The sequence below is a fragment of the Schistocerca americana genome, chromosome 4 (genome assembly GCF_021461395.2).
Source record: "Schistocerca americana isolate TAMUIC-IGC-003095 chromosome 4, iqSchAmer2.1, whole genome shotgun sequence".
NCBI lineage: Eukaryota > Metazoa > Arthropoda > Insecta > Orthoptera > Acrididae > Schistocerca > Schistocerca americana.
This window is the reverse complement of record NC_060122.1, coordinates 621,925,097-621,944,288: the sequence shown is the minus strand read 5'-3', so window position 1 is coordinate 621,944,288 and position 19,192 is coordinate 621,925,097. Positions and strand designations below refer to the sequence as shown.

The 19,192-nt window shown below is 41.6% G+C and overlaps 1 protein-coding gene across 1 annotated transcript in view; it reads left to right on the top strand.

The window, feature by feature from the left end:
• The first annotated feature begins 2,717 nt into the window (after nucleotides 1-2,717).
• Nucleotides 2,718-19,192, top strand: part of LOC124612798 (probable cytochrome P450 301a1, mitochondrial) — a 135,018-nt gene continuing 118,543 nt past the window's right edge. Inside the window, exon 1 of the mRNA XM_047141202.1 lies at nucleotides 2,718-2,833. The gene's annotated coding sequence lies outside the window, so the exon portion shown is untranslated. The remainder of the gene's footprint in view (nucleotides 2,834-19,192) is intronic.

Sequence of the window (19,192 nt, the reverse complement as noted above, 5' to 3'; positions counted from 1 at the left end):
AATGTTCCCCAGAGCATAATGGAGCGGCCGCCAACTTGTCTCAGTCCTGCAACACAGGTGTCCTGTTCCCCTAAAAGACGACGAACTCGCTCCCTCCCATCAGCGTTATGAAGGAGGTATTGGGATTCATCAGACCACGCTCTGACACTGCGCCAACGTCCTGTGCCGATGCTCACATGACCATTTCAGTAGTAGTTGCCGCAGTCGTGATGTTAAGATTGGCACGCGCGTTGATAGTCGGCTGCGGAGGCCCATCTTTAAGAGCGTCCGCTGCACTGTGTGTTTAGACTGGCTTGTACTCCGCCCAGCGTTAAACTCTTGTGTTAGTTCCGCCACAGTTCGCCTCCTGTCCTGTTTCACCAGTCTGCCCAGCCTGCGATGTCCGACATCTGTAATGACGGGTGGCCGTCCAACCCCACGACTTCTGGACGCGGTTTCACCTCGGTTTGCCATTTTTTGAAGAAACTCGCCACAGTACTCCTCGAACACCCGACAAGTCGTGCAGTTTACGAAATGCTTGTGCTGAGACTCCCGGTCGTCACAATCCACCCTCGGTCAAACTCAGACTGATCGCACGCCTTTGCCATTCCAAAGAAGGGCAGCACACTCACTGATACTACAAGCACCGTGCGTGTGTCTGAGTAGCAGTCATTCGTCGCCAGGTGACGCTGCCATCACCTGAACGAGTTTATAGCGATAGCAGGTCGGTGGTCACGATGTTCTGGCTGATCTATGTAAACCATTGTTTTCATGCAAGATGGGACAACACATGTCGCTCACCTAGTGAAAGATCTGCTTAATGCAATCCCCCACGAACATGCTATCTCCACAGGCTTTCCAGATGCACGACCTACAAAATCACCCGACCTGAATCCATGTGAATTTTGGCCCTGGGGATATCTAACAGAACGGTTTACCGAGGACATGTTCGGTTTCTACGTGACCTGAAAGCCAGTAAACAGGGACACGTTGCTCAGATTCCATCCAAATTGCTGCGAGCAGCTGTTGATCACAACGTTTTACGGACTCAGGAATTCACCAACGTCTCCTGTGCTCATATTGAATAAATAGCGTAAGCGGCGTTTAATAATAAAATCAACATTATGCCTTTCTGAGTTGTTTGACGTTTCCTGCCCACGTCCCGTTGCTAATACATTAGACATGGATACATTTCTATACGTCCTTCTTGCATTCACAGCACCAGACTTGCACCTGGTGGCCATACTTCGAACTAATTTTTTTGCACCATTAACGCATTAGAATATCAACCAAGTTTCGCCTACATACGATAATTACAGCCCACACTGAACCTCTGCGAGTAGCTACACTTATTTCCACTGGTATATAGCCATACAATCTGTTGAATCCTGCCTAGTCGTCCAATATGGGGTGTCTAGGGAACCTGCTGTCTCGGATCGCTAGACAACAATTCAAACAAATCTTATTAATGAGTTTTTATAACAATAAGGTAAATGACAATACTTAACTTTGAGAATTACATAAACGTGTCGTAAGCAAAGGGCGACATACAAAATAAACAAGGCTCTTCAGTATAACAATTCCAAGTTGAGCTACAGAGAATGTACGAGCAAAGTAATGAGGTTTGACGTTTCTATTCAGGTCGCTGGTCTTGAAGCTTCTCTTAGAACTTGGCCGGGGGCAGTGGGGCGCGGGTCATATGTTCTGTTCCCATAGAGGCCACTGCGGTCGCGTTGTCGTCCTGAAGAGAGGCGGTCAACGTACGATTGGCTGATGTATAGTCACAGCCTCTCTGTTCTATCCTTCCCGACTGGCGTGCAAGCGCTTAACTTTACGCCATAAGACAGTCGTATAAATTAGTCATGCTTCGGGAACTCAAATGGGAACCACGGAGGGAAGGTGGCATTCTTTTCGGGAAACAATATTAATAATATTTAGAGAACCGGCATTTGAAGCTGACCGCCGTAAGATTCTGCTCCCGCCAATGTACATAAGGACCACGAAGGTAAGATACGAGAAATTAGGGCTCACGCGGAGACATACAGACAGTCGCTTTTCCCTCGCTCTGTTTGCGAGTGGAACAGGAGGGGAAATCACAAGCACCTTGCGGCGGTTTGCGCAATATCTTTGTAGATGTAGATATATTAACTCTTCAGCACACTGTGCCTCGGTGGTAATCAAAAATGTTATAACTATTATTATATCTTCGCGGTTACTACTTTAAATTTGTAGCAGCAATATTTGGCACCATTGCAGTAAACAATAAATAATACGTGTACGTCTCGTGAAGTGACCACGACGAGAAAATTAGAGAAATCAGAGTGCATACGAAGGTTGACAGGCAGTCGTCATTCCCACGCACCATTTTGGAATGGAACAGGACAGGGAGAAACGATACTCGTAGCAAAAGAACCCGCCACCACTTGCGCAGGTGTAGACATAAGCAAAGTTACAAGCACTATTCTCAGAGTTAAGTACTCGCCACTGCGCTCTGTTACTAGCAGCAAACATTTTTTGTATCTTTTGAACGTTCACGAAGTATCAGAGATGTCCATGCAGTTTGCAAAGCACAAATGAGATGGCCTTGGCAGCGGTTGCGCTGACATCACAGTGATGAGGTCCAGTGACGTCATCTATCTCCGGTTATTTTAGGCCATGCGCGAACAGCGACGCAGCCCAGTGACCGGCTAACGTCGGAGCGCCGCGGGAGATCCTTGCCGCTGCTGTAACGGAGGTGAGTCACTTTAACAGCCGGGTAGTAGCGAGTCTAATTTATATATTAATTGAGTGTGGTGGCTGGCGCGGCCGTCTGACTTGGCTACTGAATAGCAGGCGTCCACCTCCTACCGACAAGGTACTGTGTCTGCATGTGCCGTGTGCTTAGTTGCACTGAGTGTGCAACGTTAAACGACGATTCCTCTGTTCGTATGTAAGCACCGGTGTGTTGAACATACCGATACCGAACGTTGGATGTGACGTCATATGTGTGCAGACAGAGTACAAAACAGTAATAATACTTATTTGGCTTCTGCAGGGTGATTGAAAAGTTCCGCACATCAAGGTGTCTTCAGCAGATTGAGTTTTTGACAGGCATCTGCGTTTCCTCGCTTCTGGTCTCACACTGGAGGTCGCACCATAACTTCACTTACGAAACTTAAGGACGTTTTCCCGGTACGAACTTTTTTCTACACAACTGTTATGTTCTTTGCGCCGATCTCTGTGCAGCACTATTATTCTTCTGTCTGGAGTTGTAGATATTTGACCGAAAACTGGGATTTAAAGTTGTAACTACTGTGTGCTCTTGCCAACGTAACGAAGTACACGCTGAAAATTAACGTCTGGTCTTTTCTAAATAAACTGCAGCAAGAAAAAGGAAGTTTTTATTTACGAAACCAACATTTCTGTGCTTCCTGCAGATGATGGCCACACAAACAAAATTGTTAAGTATATAAGTGTTCACAGTATGTGCTTCGTTTCATTATGTCATGCACACTGTTAATAATGTATGTTCAAAATAGGTGCCCCGTTCAGTAACGCATGCACGAAACCGTTTTAGCTTGTCTGTGGCCGCTTTGCGGATCACGTTGACACTAATGGTATTAATCTCAGCTGTTAAGTTAATCTTTAATTCCGCCAGTGTGCGTGGCCTGTTTTTATGAACCCTTCCTAGCCCCATTGGAAAAAGTGCAGAGACGTCAACTCGGGGGAAACATAGAGGTCATAGTGCTTTAACACGATGTGATCAACAAACGGTTCGCTTAAAAAATGAGTTGTTTCAACAGATTTGTGAAAAGTGGCACCAGCCTGCTTAGAATCAAAAACACCGTTTACAGCTTCAAGAAGCGAAATGTGTAATGACGTCTCGGGTACATGACACTGTGCTCTGTAGCTTCCAATGAAAGCAGGCGCCACCATTCGATCACTTGTTATAGCACACCACACTCCCTATTCTGACATTGGGAGGTGTTATCATGAACGTAACGTGAATTTCCAGTTTATCAAATTATTGTATTCTGTCTATTCCCGTACGCACTAAGTAGTTGAGGAAACACGCTCCAGTTCTGCAATTCTAAGCAGGTCAACAAATGACGAAACCATTTTCCAGAACGCTAGACGCTTTTCTTTATCCTACGCATCTTTTAGTTGCCATGTAGACTATGAACAAGACATGCACTAAATTTTAACTTCTGCATTCTTTCTGAGCACTACCATATGAAATCTGAGAGTGAACAGTTTCCTCAAACTTTGGGCTACCTCAGCATCACATCAGTCAGTTTAGCGTTCTTCAGAACGTCCGACCTCCCAGTTCACTTCTTGTCTGCAAATATGTAGTGGTGGTAGTAGTAGTAGTAGTAGTAGTAGTAGTAGTTGATACAATTTCCCGGACAGGGTGATTAATCTAGTTATTGTTCAGCTGTTCGGCACTCTGGCATATGGATATTGCTCATAAAATGCGTCTGCAACACCTGATTACGAACGACTGGCAAAATATTGTCAAATAACGGAGACTCGTAACTTTTGGGAAAACGATACTTTTATCAAGCGATGTATTGAGAAACGCAAGCCGTATTTCTATTCATTTTATATATTATTTTCCAAATAAAATATGCAATTATTAAACCTCTTCATAAGAAAGGTGATGAAGAAGGTGTAAATATTTATCGTCCAAATTCGTTAATGACATCTAGTTCCAAAATATTCGGAAAAGTAATGTACTCAAGAACAGTCTCCCATTCAAGGAGAAGTCATTTACTTAGAATAGCACGCTTTGGATTCCACTAGGAATACTCAACAGAGAAGTCTGTTCATAAATTCACCTATCAGACATTACAAAAATTAAATAATCTGTCCAAGGTAAGAAACATCATTAACCATCTCCTCCATTTCACGTAGTTCATGTTACACTATCACAAAAAATTAATTTTTAAGGAATTGATGGCTTTACACAAAAGGAGTCTTACAGGGTTCAATTTTGGGTCCTATTTTTTGTATATGAACGACCTTTCATTTAACATTCAACAAGCTGAATTGTTACTTGTTGCAGATAATATTAGTGTTATCATAAATCACGTTAGTGAGAAATAACCAGAAGAGATTGTTAATGATATTTTTCAAATAATTATTAAGTAGTTCTCTGAAACTTCCTAGACATTGAGAAAACACACTACGATCAACGCTGTACAACAAATAGAGTCAAACCAACGATTCATGTAGCACATTAACAGGCGTCTCTTAATAGGGCCGAATGTTCCAAATTTTTGGTTGCACATATTGATGAAAACTTCAACTGCAAGAATCATATACTGAATTTATCAGAAATAAGGTCTGCTATTTTTACTGTACACGTAATCTCTAGTCTTGAACGCGAATGAATGAACCTCCTGACATATTTGCAATCAATAATGTCTTATGTACGAATTTTCTGGGGGACCTCACTACTTAGAAAGAAAGTATTGACTGCACGAAAGTGAGCAACAAGTGTAACAGGTGGTGTTGCCTGTGATCATCATGTTGAATGAGTTCAACATTTCAATTGCACCATCACAATGCATACACTCCCAAATGGAATTAGTTGTAAATAACCCATCACAATCTGAGAATAATAGTGATGTCCACAGCTACAGCACTAGAGAAAAAACTACATTTATTATCCACTACTGGAGCTGCCAGTGGCTCAGAAAGGAGTTGCATATGCACCAACAATAATTTATCATCTTTAAACGCATACCCAACAACAAGAAAGTCTGACAGGTACCAAAGAAAGTCTTAAATCCAACCTAAAACCATTTCTCTTGGACAAGTCCTTCTATTCCACAGACGAATTTCTGTTTGAAACCTCTTAGCCTGCACATAAAAAATTTGTTTTTAAATGTAGTTTTTTCTGAGAGTTTCATTTTATTTTATGAATGTTCTGTTCATTTTACTCATGGAAACCGCATCATAACTTTGCACTTTTTTCATTTATCTCGTTTTGAAACTTTTTGGACTGATGGGTTATATCGTGATCCATAAGCATCTTAGATATACTACTAACTTAACCAACTACTATTAACATACCTTTTTTACTGTTAACGTGCCATTTTTTTCCAAATGCATATATGTGTCAGCGTTTTAGATTTTTTTTAAAACTTTATAGCGTAAGGATTTTTCAGTTCATTATTATTATTTTTAAAATTAATATTTTCTTCATATGGAGGAGGATTACCTTATTAATAGGCAGTGATCGATAATATCAGATTAATTGTCATGGGAACTGTATTTGCTGTTTCTCATACAGGCTTACATGTGTAGAAAATGTGGTTAATACATCATGTTATTACTTTGCTACATTCAGAGTGAGGATTATTTGTTATGAGTACTTGTTAGAACTGAGTGTGAAATGATTCATGATTAAAACGCATGCAGACTGCGAAACTTAAAAGCGGCAGCTTGACTATGGTATTCTGCGTCTCTTGTGTGTATTGTCGCCCCACTATGCTGACAGAGCGCAGCGTCGGTCAGGCAATAGCACGTGACGCAACTGCTCCAGTCAGTAGTGATCCCAAGTCCAGGCAGTCTGAGCTAGCGGCCACCGCATACATTGTGGCGCCGTCAGAAAGGCGGCAGCCCATTGACATAATGGTAGCAACCCACCGCCCCGAATCGGTGGCTGGCGAGTTGCTTCCATGGGCCAGTGCTGGCCCATTGAGGCGGCAGCTCCAGATTTCATGGTCTCAGGGCAGATTGTCCTTATTCAGAGTCGAACTGTGGTCCATGAACACATTCCAGATGATAGCCGAGTGATGCAACCCTGTGGTAAAAGAACTGCAATACTAACAGAAGTGACTTTAGTGTAAAATGAGTAGTTATTTGTACGCTTTTGAACTGCGCTTTTTGGGCTTTGTCATGCCTTGCGGTATATGTACTTAACACTTCAGCAGCTGTGGGTGTGGAAAGGGTTAGGCCATCTACCACCTGGATACTGCTGTATCAACTATTCCCACACCCTACCAGGCTGACTTGCCTCACAACACTGCAAAGACTGTGCTATATTGTGTAAAGCACAACACCCACAATTTCCTGCTGCAGTCACTGCTACAACTCACCTCCAGCTTCCACGCATATGACCAAAAGGGGGCGCTACTTATCGCTTTATTATTGTATGTGGAACCAGGATTTCGAAGGAATATTTGGCTGTATTTATTTACATTGCTCCCTTCACTGCGTTTCAATGCCTGACTCTCACCTGCCATTGATGTGTCTTGCTCTTGTGTACAATTTAGTCATTATACCTCATTGCTGTAGTTTAGTGTTTTTATGTTCGCTCATTTGGGTGATCATCTTAGCCAGTCTCTGATTAAATTTGATGTCACCACATCCCTTGTTCTTTTACTTTCATTCTGAGATGTTTGTTTCAATGGTGTCTTCGCTGCTGTCAGTTAAAAGTGCATTAATTTTTTTATCGCTGCTGATGTCTGGATATCTTGGATCAAGTTTCTGCACTGTGTCACAATCAAGATTTTGCTGTTTGATTCTATATGTACTGCAAAGCTGTAGGTATAGTTGTGGTAATGGTGTAAAAACCAAAGTCTCACTGGAAAGCGAAATCAGTTCGCTGCAAATGGAAACTGGACGCAGAAATACGCAAACCAAAGTACCATTGTTTGTTATTTCTTGTATACGTTGAAATTCTCTTAGGAATTATCAGCAATGCAGTCTGCTCGTAGCTGCTGAGTACCGACGAATGTTTTTGTTGGGCATTATGGACGTTGGCTACTTCAGTTATTTGGTTATGTTCATAATCTCGATTAGAATGTGCTCGCGTTATTGAGAGGACAGGCACGTCTTCGTTTAGACTGATGAAGCTGGTACCTAGCACTTTTTTGTTTACTGAACTCCATACGAATGTGGTAAAATTACAAATAGTAGCCATAAAAAAAGGGGACATCTTGTAGTAAATAAATAATACGCCAACACAATAAATATACAAAATACTGTTCTGAGCTAGACAATACCGTTTCATACTCCCGGTCCACTTGCTTACAAACCATGGGATATGTAACATATTTCAGCTTAGTACTTGTGGAATACAGTTTAAATTCAGAAATATTCCAGATGATGAAATTAACAAGGTCGAAACTACTTGTAGCATAAAATATTTTAGTAGATATGTGGTCATCATCAGTGTTCTACCAAAAGGCAGGTTTTCACATGGTAGTTCTCCAAGATGTCCGGTCTCCTGTCATCCTCTTCAGGTCTGCATAATTTCCTCTTTCCTTTATGTCGTCTGACTAAACCAGAGGTTGTACAGAGTTTCAGGGAGAGCATAAGGGAACAATTGACAGGAATGGGGGAAAGAAATACAGTAGAAGACGAATGGGTAGCTTTGAGGAATGAAATAGTGAAGGCAGCAAAGGATCAAGTGGATAAAAAGACAAGGGCTAGTAGAAATCCTTGGGTAACAGAAGAAATATTGAATTAAATTGATGAAAGGAGAAAATACAAAAATGCAGTAAATGAAGCAGGCAAAAAGGATTGCATACGTCTCAAAAATGAGATCGACAGGAAGTGCAAAATGGCTAAGCAGGCATGGTTAGAGGACAAATGTAAGGATGTAGAAGCTTATGTCACTAGCGGTAAGTTAGATACTGCCTACAGGAAAATTAGAGACACCTTTGGAGAAAACAGAACCACTTGTATGAATATCAAGAGCTCAGATGGAAACCCAGTTCTAAGCTAAGAAGGGAAAGCAGAAAGGTGGAAGGAGTATATAGAGGGTCTATACAATGGCGATGTACTAGAGGACAATATTATGGAAATGGAAGAGGATGTAGATAAAGATAAAATGGGAAATACGATACTGCATGAAGAGTTTGACAGAGCACTGAAAGACTTGAGTCGAAACAAGGCCCCCAGAGTAGACAACATTCCATTAGAACTACTGACGGCCTTGAGAGAGCCAGTCCTGACAAATCTCTACCGTCTGGTGAGCAAGATGTACAAGACAGGCGAAATACCCTCAGACTTCAAGAAGAATATAATAATTCAAATCCCAAAGAAAGCAGTCGTTGACAGATGTGAAAATTACCGAACTATCAGTTTAATAAGTCACAGCTGCAAAATACTAACGCGAATTCTTTACAGAGGAATGGAAAAACTGGTAGAAGCCAACCTCGGGGAAGACCTGTTTGGATTCCATAGAAATGTTGGAACATGTGAGGCAATACTGACCTTACGACTTATCTTAGAAGAAAGATTAAGGAAAGGCAAACCTACATTTCTAGCATTTGTAGACTTAGAGAAAGCTTTTGACAATGTTGACTGGAATACTCTCTTTCAAATTCTAAAGGTGGCAGGGTAAGATACAGGGAGCGAAAGGCTATTTACAATTTGTACAGAAACCAGATGGCAGTTATAAGAGTCGAGGGGCATGAAACGGAAGCAGTGGTTGGGATGGGTGTAAGACAGGGTTGTAGCCTCTCCCCGATGTTATTCAATCTGTATATTGAGCAAGCAGTAAAGGAAACGAAAGAAAAATTTGGAGTAGGTATTAAAATCCATGGAGAAGAAATAAAACTTTAAGGTTCGCCGATGACATTGTAATTCTGTCAGAGACAGCAAAGGACTTGGAAGAGCAGTTGAACGGAATGGACAGTGTCTTGAAAGGAGGATATAAGATGAACATCTTTGTTGTTGTTGTTGTGGTCTTCAGTCCTAAGACTGGTTTGATGCAGCTCTCCATGCTACTGTATCCTGTGCAAGCTTCAACATCTCCCAGTACTTACTGCAATCTACGTCCTTCTGAATCTGCTTAGTGTATTCATCTCTTGGTCTCCCTCTATGGTTTTTACCCTTCACACTACCCTCCAATACTAAATTGGTGATCCCTTGATGCCTCAGAACATGTCCTACCAACAGATCCCTTCTTCTGGTCAAGTTGTGCCACAAACTTCTCTTCTCCCCAATTCTATTCAATACTTCCTCATTAGTTATGTGATCTACCCATCTAATCTTCAGCATTCTTCTGTAGCACCACATTTCGAAAGCTTCTATTCTCTTCTTGTCCAAACTATTTATCGTCCATGTTTCACTTCCATACATGGCTACACTCCATACAAATACTTTCAGAAACGACTTTCTGACACTTAAAAATCTGTACTCGATATTAACAAATTTCTCTTCTTCAGAAACGCTTTCTTTGCCATTGCCAGTCTACATTTTATATCCTCTCTACTTCGACCATCATCAGTTCTTTTGCTCCCCAAATAGCAAAACTCCTTTACCCGACTTAATTAGACTACATTCCATTATCCTTGTTTTGCTCTTGTTGATGTTCATCTTATATCCTCCTTTCAAGACACTGTCCATTCCATTCAACTGCTCTACCAAGTCCTTTGCTGTCTCTGAAAGAATTACAATGTCATCGGCGAACCTCAAAGTTTTTATTTCTTCTCCATGAATTTTAATACCTACTCCGAATTTTTCTTTTGTTTCCTTTACTGCTTGCTCAATATACAGATTGAACAACATCGGGGAGAGGCTACAACCCTGTCTTACTCCCTTCCCAACCACTGCTTCCCTTTCATGCCCTCGACTCTTATAACTGCCATCTGGTTTCTGTACAAATTATAAATAGCCTTTCGCTCCCTGTATTTTACCCTGCCACCTTTAGAATTTGAAAGAGAGTATTCCAGTCAACATTGTCAAAAGCTTTCTCTAAGTCAACAAATGCTAGAAACGTAGGTTTGCCTTTCCTTAATCTTTCTTCTAAGATAAGTCGTAAGGTCAGTATTGCCTCACGTGTTCCAGTGTTTCTACGGAATCCAAACTGATCTTCCCCGAGGTCAGCTTCTACTAGTTTTTCCATTCGTCTGTAAAGAATTCGTGTTAGTATTTTGCAGCTGTGACTTATTAAACTGATAGTTCGGTAATTTTCACATCTGTCAACAACTGCTTTCTTTGGGATTGGAATTATTGTATTCTTCTTGAAGTCTGAGGGTATTTCGCCTGTTTCATACATCTTGCTCACCAGATGGTAGAGTTTTGTCAGGACTGGCTCTCCCAAGGCCGTCAGTAGTTCCAATGGAATGTTGTCTACTCCGGGGGCCTTGTTTCGACTCAGGTCTTTCAGTGCTCTGTCAAACTCTTCACGCAGTATCATATCTCCCATTTCATCTTCATCTACATCCTCTTCCATTTCCATAATATTGTCCTCAAGTACATCGCCCTTCTATAGACCCTCTATATACTCCTTCCACCTTTCTGCTTTCCCTTCTTTGCTTAGAACTGGGTTTCCATCTGAGCTCTTGATATTCATACAAGTCGTTCTCTTATCTCCAAAGGTCTCTTTAATTTTCCTGTAGGCAGTATCTATCATACCCCTAGTGAGATAGGCCTCTACATCCTTACATTTGTCCTCTAGCCATCCCTGCTTAGCCGTTTTGCACTTCCTGTCGATCTCATTTTTGAGACGTTTGTATTCCTTTTTGCCTTCTTCATTTACTGCGTTTTGTATTTTCTCCTTTCATCAATTAAATTCAATATTTCTTCTGTTACTCGAGGATTTCAACTAGGCCTCGTCTTTTTACCTACTTGATCCTCTGCTGCCTTCGCTACTTCGTCCCTCAAAGCTACCCATTCTTCTTCTACTGTATTTCTTTCCCCCATTCCTGTCAATTGTTCCCTTATGCTCTCCCTGAAACTCTGTAAACCCTCTGGTTCTTTCAGCTTATCCAGGTCCCATCTCCTTAAATTCCCACCTTTTTGCAGTTTCTTCAGTTTTAATCTACAGGTCATAACCAATAGATTGTGGTCAGAATCCACATCTGCCCCTGGAAATGTCTTACAATTTAAAACCTGGTTCCTAAATCTCTGTCTTACCATTATATAATCTATTTGATACCTTTTAGTATTTCCATGGTTCTTCCATGTATACAACCTTCTTTCATGATTCTTAAACCAAGTGTTAGTTATGATTATGTTGTGCTCTGTGCAAAATTCTACCAGGCGGCTTCCTCTTTCGTTTCTTAGCCCCAATCCATATTCACCTACTATGTTTCCTTCTCTCCCTTTTCCTACACTCGAATTCCAGTCACCCATGACTATTAAATTTTCGTCTCCCTTCACAATCTGAATAATTTCTTTTATTTCATCATACATATCTTCAATTTCTTCGTCATCTGCAGAACTAGTTGGCATATAAACTTGTACTACTGTAGTAGGTGTGGTTTTCGTATCTATCTTGGCCACAATAAGGCGTTCACTATGCTGTTTGTAGTAGCTTACCCGCATTTCTATTATCCTATTCATTATCAAACCTACTCCTGCATTAGCCCTATTTGATTTTGTGTTTATAACCCTGTAGTCACCTGTCACCTGACCAGAAGTCTTGTTCCTCCCGCCACCGAACTTCACTAATTCCCACTATATCTAACTTTAACCTATCCATTTCCCTTTTTAAATATTCTAACCTACCTGCCTGGTTAAGTGATCTGGCATTCCACGCTCCTATCCATAGAACGCCAGTTTTCTTTCTCCTGATAATGACATCCTCTCGAGTAGTGCCCGCCCGAAGATCCGAATGGGGGACTATTTTACCTCTGGAATATTTTACCCAAGAGGACGCCATCATCATTTAATCATACAATAAAGCTGCATGCCCTCAGGAAAAATTACGGCTGTAGTTTCCCCCTGCTTTCAGCCGTTCGCAGTACCAGCACAGCAAGGGCGTTTTGGTTATTGTTACAAGGCCAGATCAGTCAATCATCCAGACTGTTGCCCTTGCAACTACTGAAAAGGCTGCTGCCCCTCTTCAGGAACCACACGTTTGTCTGGCCTCTCAACAGATACCCCTCCTTGTGGTTGCACCTACGGTACGGCTATCTGTATCGCTGAGGCACGCAAGCCTCCCCACCAACGGCAAGGTCCATGGTTCATGGGGGGGGGGGGGGGGGGGATGAACATCAACAAAAGCAAAACGAGGATAATGGAATGTAGTCGAACTAAGTCAGGTGATGCTGAGGGAATTAGATTAGGAAATGAGACACTTAAAGTAGTAAAGGAGTTTTGCTATTTGGGGAGCAAAATAACTGATGATGGTCGAAGTAGAGAGGATATAAAATGTAGACTGGCAATGGCAAAGAAAGCGTTTCTGAAGAAGAGAAATTTGTTAATATCGAGTACAGATTTTTAAGTGTCAGAAAGTCGTTTCTGAAAGTATTTGTATGGAGTGTAGCCATGTATGGAAGTGAAACATCGACGATAAATAGTTTGGACAAGAAGAGAATAGAAGCTTTTGAAATGTGGTGCTACAGAAGAATGCTGAAGATTAGATGGGTAGATCACATAACTAATGAGGAGGTATTGAATAGAATTGGGGAGAAGAGGAGTTTGTGGCACAACTTGACAAGAAGAAGGGACCGGTTGGTAGGGCGTGTTTGGAGGCATCAAGGGATCACAAATTTAGCATTGGAGGGTAGTGTGAAGGGTAAAAACCATAGAGGGAGACCAAGAGATGAATACACTAAGCAGATTCAGAAGGACGTAGATTGCAGTAAGTACTGGGAGATGTAGAAGCTTGCGCAGGATAGAGTAGCATGGAGAGCTGCATCAAACCAGTCTCTGGACTGAAGACCACAACAACTATTATGTCGTCTATCATCTTGTATCTCCTTCTTCCTCTCAGTCTTCTCCCAGAAACCAATCCTTCCAAAGCATCAGCTAGCAAGCACTCCCTTCTCAATGAATGTTCCTACCTGTTCTTTTTCCTTTCCCTTACAACCTTCAGCAGACATCTTCTCTCACCAACCCTTTGCAATACTCTTTCATTACTCACTCTTTCCATTCAGCTTATTCTCTCTATTCTCCTCCACATCCACATCTCAGATGCTTCTAATCTTTTTTCATCTTCTCGTCTCAGCGTGCATTTTTCTGCCCCATATAGTGCCACACTCCAGACAAAACATTTGCCAAGCCTTTTCCTTACACCTTTATCTAATTTGCCACATAAGAGTCTCCTCTTTCTGTTGAATGCCTCCTTCGCTATGGGAATTCGAGTTTTCACCTCCTGATGACTCTCAAGTCTTCAGTTACTGTGCTTCCAAGATATTTAAATGCACTTACTTGGCTAATGGTAGATTGTCCTACTTTAATATTGGGCAGTCTGCGTCTTGTACTGATAGCCATACTCTTTGTTTTTGCTGTGTTTATTTGCATCCCATATTCCACACAAGCTTCATTCAGATCTTTCAGCATGTTATTCACTGTCCGCTAACTTTCTACCACTAATAACATGTCATCAGCAAATCTTATACATTCCATTCTCTTTCGACCAATACATATTCCTCTTTTCCCATCTAAGCCTTTCACAATAATCTCTTCAAGGTATGCGTTAAACAATAGTGGAGAAAGGCCAACAACCTTGTCTAACACCTCGTCCAGTGCTGCTTCCTTCTGACATTTCATTTCCAATCCTTATCCTTACTTTCTGGTGTAAATATAGATTCTGTATCAGTCGTCTCTCTTTCCAATCTACTCCTTTCCTCTTCAAAATATCCATCAGCTTGTCCCACTGAACTCTGTCAAAAGCCTTTTCTAAATCTATAAAAACAGCAAAGATTTCTCTACTTTTTTCATACATCTTTCCCTTATAGTTCGCAACAGGCCAATAGCATCTCTTGTCCCTTTTCCTCTTCTAAATGCGAACTGCTCCTCTGAAATCCCTCTATCAAGCTTGCCATGTAGCCTCCTATTCAACACTCTCAGCAAGACTTTAACTGCATGAGAAATTAGATCATGTGGTAATAGACATAAAAACGTCGTACATAATATTTTACTAAATCCCCAGACTTGGCAATTACAAACATGACGCCAAATGTTTCATAAATAATTAGGATTATAAGAGCTTGAAATTCTACTGTCCGTTGGTCAGAGATAAACTTCAGGTGCAAGATATGCTGTGTGTTACTCTATGGAGGTAACGTACAGCAGTGTCTGAATGGTAGGAATGGTCTTAAATAGAAGTACCTGACAGTATCGAAATTACAAGTTGTCACAACAATAATTAAATTCAACAATATTTTTGGTGATAAATTTTGTTTCACACGATCTGCTATAGTAGATTGGCCAGTCTTCTATGTTCTTCACAGGCATGAAAGAACCTCCGAACAAAAATATAAAAACTGGAAAAGTTGGGGGCTTATTCCCTTACACAATTAAGGCACCTTATTATTTGTATGTAATCATTGATTTAAGAAGCCACATGTTATAAAGACTTATGAAGAAACAATATACAGAATGTACCATTTATCTTGACTACCTCAGAGAACTTTTTCTCTATAGACGTAAAATGAAATGAATGTACGAAGCAAATGCTTTTAGCTACCTGGAGGACATCAACCAGCATGACTACTTTTCTTGTAACATTGTTCTTTACGAAGATATGAACAGCAGTACTTTTTTAGTTATCTCTCTGTATTTCTTATTTGGTAATCGACTTTCTCTCCACAAGAACTATTCAAAAACATATTACATTGTACCATTCCCATAAACTTGATGGCATGAAAAACTTAACATTAAACTGACGTCAACTCTCTTCAACTACGGGTCAGTGCAGGTACCTGTGGTAACATGATTGACAATTCATACAGTACAACTAGTGTTTAAATACAGGTATTAAAATTATTGAAGTATAAAACTGAATGGAAACTCGTATAGTTCTCTGTAGCTGTATTTTTTAAGACCATTAGAGACCCACACAACGGATCTCGCCACTTTTAAGTTGCATCTTCTGGTGTAAACCTCTACAGAAAACACTTTTTAAATTAATACTTTGATAATGGGGAATTGAAGTCATCTTAGATATCTTAAAGTACTGAATGAATAGGCTTAAACGTGGAAGAAAGTATCACGCATCTGTTTAGGAAATTAGGCGTGGATTACATAAGCCCCACAAAGAATGAGCCTATATACATTTAAAAAATAAGATTTATAACGTCATACCAAAAGAATGTTACTTAAGAATGTTATGTCATAAGGTACAGGAAGTAGTTACAGAAAGACAGAGAGTACAGTTGGCGTGACTAGGCGAAGTTGTCAGCCTTCCTCAATTGATAAGAACCATCATCAATCATTAGTGTCATGTCCAAAAGCGAAAGAATAGAGTTAGGGATTATAAACTGATCCTTGATTAAAAAGCATTGAAGCAGTAACTCAGGTGAAAAAGGAATGGGGAGTGTCACCATGTAACGTGGAACGACTGTCACCATGTAACGTGGAACAACTGCCGAGCAACAGACAAGGTCCCACGTAAATGTTGTCCAGGAAGGTATTGGGTCCCATCGCGATTGAAAGATAAAATAAAGTAAGTGATGAAAAGTAATAAAATTAATGCATTGAGATCTTCTGAAAATTATTTTAACTCTTTTGAGTGCCACCAACGAAGCTTACGCTGCCGGTCAAACTTGCCGAATGCTGACAAGCTTATGTGTGTTCGTCACCAATCCTATGAGCGTGTCTTTAATGTTCTTTAGTCTTGCTTACCATATCAACCGCAATGTCAGAACGGTCTCTCTGATGCCTTTACCTTTCCTAAAGCCAAACTGATCGTCATCTTACACATCCTCAATTTTATTTTCCATTCTTCTTCTTTTTTTTTTTTTTTTTACAATTCGTTTCGGCCTACTAGGGACCACGGGGCTCGTCTTAACTCTCAGCTAGAATCTTCTGCTTTTTCTTGGCCCAGTATGCCTTCATCTTCTGGCTGTGAGCCTGCTTCCTCTCATCCGTTCACTTAGGTCTGGTGGTGCCTGTACACTTCTTGCTTGTGAGAGACAGTGGGAAGACTCCCGACAAGATGGCCTCTGAGGTGTATGGTTGGGGCCTTGTATGAAGTAGTCTGTTTCTTGAGTCGCTTGTAGGGATCTCTTGAATTGATTTTCTTGAAGTCTTCTTCTGCCTGTAGTATTCGAGACCTTATAGATGATGCTCGCTGTTGTTTCTCTTTGCGCCATGAAAGCCTGATGGTTGGGCTCATCTTTGCACTGATTCCACCTGATCCATGCTCTACGCCTTTCCTCTATAGCTTGATCACATTCTGTGGTCCACCAGGGGTGCTTGCCTTTGTTTGTTGAAGTAGGTATAGTTTCATGAGCGGCATCCATTACAGCCTTTTGAAGAGTAGGTCATCCTTGTTTCTGTGTGTTCTTCTAAAGGGTGGTCTGGAAGTCGCAATCCTTATCGCTCAGCCGGTGGGTGTTAAAGCTTCGTATTCTCGAAACCTTTGGGGTATTGTCAGCTCTTCTCAAAGGTTGTAGGCTGGTATTAACTAGGGAGAGATAGTGGTCATAGTCGAGGTTTCCTCCCCTCAATACCTTGACGTTTTGTATTTCCTTGTGGCATCTCCTGTCAATAGCCACATGGTCTATCTGAAATTCACCCAGCATGTGATTTGGATCCAGGACATGGCCTTCCTTGGTAGTCGCTTGAATGCAGTTGATTTTAGGACCAGGTTGTAGTTGTCACAAAGGTCTATGAGGCGCTCGCCATTGAAAGGTATGTGCTAAGGTCTGATCAGGGTGGCTCCAGAATATAGTATGTAGTTGCCAACCGCAAGGTGGAACGAGTATAATATCTTTGAGTAGGAGGTTCTTTGATGGTTAAGAGAGCCGGGCGCGTGCAGTAAAAAACCGAAGAGTCGCAGGTAGGTGCCCAGAGGTAGCAGACGTGTGGTTACAGCTGTAAGGTAGGTCGCGCTTGCTGCCCCAAAACCTACCGTAGCACGAAACACTCTTGCAAAAAATTGTGTCAAACGCGTACTGTGTCAAACGTTGGACATACAAATCCTAAGCCTGAATATTATCTAACAAAACCAATTTGAAATCATTATATATCTTCTCTCATTTACGTGCTAAGGTTTGGTCTGGGGCAGTGAGCGCGAGTTACCTTACAGGTGTCACCACACGTCTGCTTCCTCTGGGCACCTAGCTGCAACTCCTCGGTTTTTTACTGCACATGCCCAGCTCTCTTAACCATCAAAGAACCTCCTACTCAAATATATTATACTCGTTCCACCTTGCGGTTGGCAACTACATACTATATTCTGGAGCTACCCTGATCAGACCTTAGCACATATCTTTCACCATTTCTGTTGCTCCTCTTGTGGGCTGGGTAACAGCCTACATCCTGCAGTACTTCTTTTCCTTGCCAACGTGTGCATTGAAGTGACCTATGAGTGTGATGGTGTGGGGTAAGGGATCTTGTCTAGGGTCTCTTTGAGGGGGTTCCAGTAGTATTCTACTGCCTTCAGGTCTTTCCTATTGGTGTCACTTGTAGGTGCATGGAAGTTAACTATTCTGTATGCTCTATTGCAGGACTTCAAGGTTAACGATTCAAGGATAATGAGGAGGTTCTGCCAGGGGGATGTGAATTCTAAAACATGGTCGACCAGTCTGTGATGTACAGAAAAGCCAGTACCCAGGTGTGGAACTGTCTTCATCATTCTTTCACCTGGTTTTCCTTCATAGATCCGGTATCCTTGGGATTCCATTGCATCATCATCTGGGAACCGAGTTTCTTGTAATGCTGCTATCTTGATGTTATACTTTTCCAACACATCAAGAGTGTTTTTGAGTTTACCAAACTTTAACAGGGAATTCATTTACACTGTAGCTAGGTTAGTGACGTTCCTTTTCTTTTACAAATTCTGATGGAATGTTGTCTATCCCTTCTGCCTCATTTGATCTCAATTCTCGCAAAATCCTGATTCCTGGGTTGGGGGGGGGGGGGGGGGGTTATTTGGGGGAAGAAACCAAACTGCGAGGTCATCGGTCTCATCGGATTAGGGAAGGACGGGGAAGGAAGTCGGCCATGCCCTTTCTTTCAAAGGAACCATCCCGGAGATTGCCTGAAGCGATTTAGGGAAATCACGGAAAACCTAAATCAGGATGGCTGGACGCGGGATTGAACCGTCGTCCTCCCGAATGCGAGTCCAGTGTACTAACCACTGCGCCACCTCGCTCAGTTAATTCTCGCAAAGCTTTTTTAAATTCTGATTCTAGTACTGGATCCCCCTGTCTCTTCTGAATTGACTCCTGTTTCGTCTCCTATCTCATCAGACAAATCGTCCCCTCATAGAGGCCTTCAGTGTTCTCTTTCCACCAATCCGCTCTCTCCTCTGCATTTAACAGCGGAATTCCCATTGCACTCTTAATGTTACCACCCTTGCTTTTATTTTCAC